The sequence below is a fragment of the Lolium perenne genome, chromosome 1 (genome assembly GCF_019359855.2).
Source record: "Lolium perenne isolate Kyuss_39 chromosome 1, Kyuss_2.0, whole genome shotgun sequence".
Taxonomy (NCBI): domain Eukaryota; kingdom Viridiplantae; phylum Streptophyta; class Magnoliopsida; order Poales; family Poaceae; genus Lolium; species Lolium perenne.
In genome coordinates this window covers 248,841,195-248,843,315 of record NC_067244.2, presented here as the reverse complement: position 1 = coordinate 248,843,315, position 2,121 = coordinate 248,841,195, and the positions used below count along the sequence as shown (strand labels likewise).

Genomic DNA, 2,121 nt, shown 5'->3' with positions numbered 1-2,121 from the left:
TGTAGATCTGGTTGCCATGTTCAAAAGGTTGAACAAAAAATAGCAAAGGGGAGATGGGAGGGGGAGGTAAGCATCTGTGCAAATCTGACCTTGTTTGTCTAGCCTCTGAAACTTTGATTTGCTGGAGGTGAATCAGAGAAGCAACTTTGATGTCTTTTGTGCTGGTAGTTGATGTCTTTTGTGTTGACTGCAATGGAGATCTGATGGGAAAGGGAGAAGAAGATGCAGACTTGGGAGGAAGAAGTTGCCGGCTGGCTGGGGAGGAAGAAGAAGCTTTTATGGAGAAGAAGAAGCTTCAATGTAGAGGCTGCAATGGAGATCTGGAGGAGTTGCAGGCTGGGGAGGAAGAAAGATCTGGAGGAGCGGGCTGGGGAGGAAGAAGAGAGAAAAAGGAGGCCGGGAAGGGAGCGTGCAGAAGCAGAAGGAAAGGGAAGGGAAATAGGGGACGGTGGGACGGTGGGCCCGACTTGATTCTGTCGGGATTTGCTCTGATTGGGTCGATCCGGTCGTGGGGGGTCCGCTTTCCTTTTCTGGAGCGGGTTGGTCGGCGGGGGTGGGGCCACTTTCCTTTTTTGGCGCGTTGGCTGGCTGGAACCAACGAGCAAACGTTTGCTCGCTAGATCGGTCCAAACAAAATCTGTTGGTGTTAACTGAATAACACCTGAACTAAGAAATGCGAGAGAATATCACGTATTCACGTTGAACTCGGGATAGTGGGAGCAGATTATGTACTTGGAATTTTGGATGGAACAATTCTCTCTTTTCCTATTTTCCTCCTATGTTTCCCCTTGGCCGAGTTAAGTTGGAACTATGTCTTCTCCTTGGATGCTCTGAGTAGTTTGATAACATTTTCATACACCACAAACGTGAGGGAAGCTGCTGGAAGCTTCTTCAGTAAGTTGGATGTGATGCCCCTGTAAAATCCACGGACACCTTCGTACCTGCAGCAGAAATTGAATTTCAGTCGTTAGTGTTGCTAAAAATTGAACACAGCCAACAGTCAGTACACCTTAGTGTATTCCAGCAATTTGCAATAAAGAACACGGCATGCTATCTGGCCAAGTATGGCAATATGCTTGACAAGATTATTACTACTTCCCCTGTGACACCAGGTTAGACAAGCAGACATGCAACTCAAAAACTAATATTTTAGGTATTGTACAGATTAGTGAGATCAATGAGGATTATAAATGACTGGTGGGCTGAAGTATAGAACAAGCTTACAAAAAGACAGCAAGCTCCTACATGGGTAAAGTGCATATCACATAAGACAACAAGAAGGTAAACCTTGTTTGACATCAGACTCTTTAAGCAGTATGCCACCTAAAGTCCTAACGACTCCATTACACCAAAGCTATAACTCTCACCTTGCAGTTTCCTTTACTACATGCCAACTGTCTGAGTACTTCGGGGTACCATCACTACCAGGTCGTTGCTGAAAAGTTGCAGACAAGAACTATTATTGTTACAATGAAAACTCCAAACAAACGAGATGAAGAGCTTCAAATGTGCAACCAACCTGCAAGCGGGCTCGGATAACCTGCAATTCCAAAACCATAGTTGGCATGTCTAGTAAGAGGGCAGTGGTATACATTTATGAAGTTGATGAGAAGAAACAGAACATAAAACTTCCCTGGTAAGGATAAGTAAGCAGAATAGCAGATAATTTTGAACCAGCCCCAAGTGCCGCGTAATCAACGGAATTCTGTTCACAATGAAGACAAATGCATATCAGATAAATTAACTATCTAGCTTGATAGTGAATGTACTTTAAAGCAGACATAACTGGACCTGAATGTGGTTTCTAAGAAGTAATATTGGTTTCTCAAAAAAAAAGAGAGCAAGATTGGCATATTACGTAGCGCTTGTATTGGACTAATTGACAGTCTTCATAACAAGGTGAGAAGACTCCTATGTTTCACAATTCACAGTTGTATCATATTTAGGCACGCTGAAAGAGACAGAACAACAGAAAAAGGTTGGTCGTAACTAGTTATGCAGCCTAGTTTAACAAAATACATAAATATCAGAACTAAATTATCCAGTGGAATATAAGTCTGTCAATACTGCACCAAATTAAACTAGTTTCCCCAAAAGGGTGACTCGAGGGTTATATTGAAC

At 43.0% G+C, this 2,121-nt stretch overlaps 1 long non-coding RNA gene across 1 annotated transcript; it reads right to left on the bottom strand.

Moving 5' to 3' along the window:
- Positions 1–630: 630 nt before the first annotated feature.
- LOC127339559 (uncharacterized) lies at positions 631–1,547 on the bottom strand. The gene is made up of 3 exons (XR_011751191.1): positions 1,520–1,547; positions 1,368–1,435; positions 631–941 (listed from the first exon to the last, which is right to left on the bottom strand). It is a non-coding gene; the product is annotated as an uncharacterized lncRNA (long non-coding RNA).
- Positions 1,548–2,121: the final 574 nt, after the last annotated feature.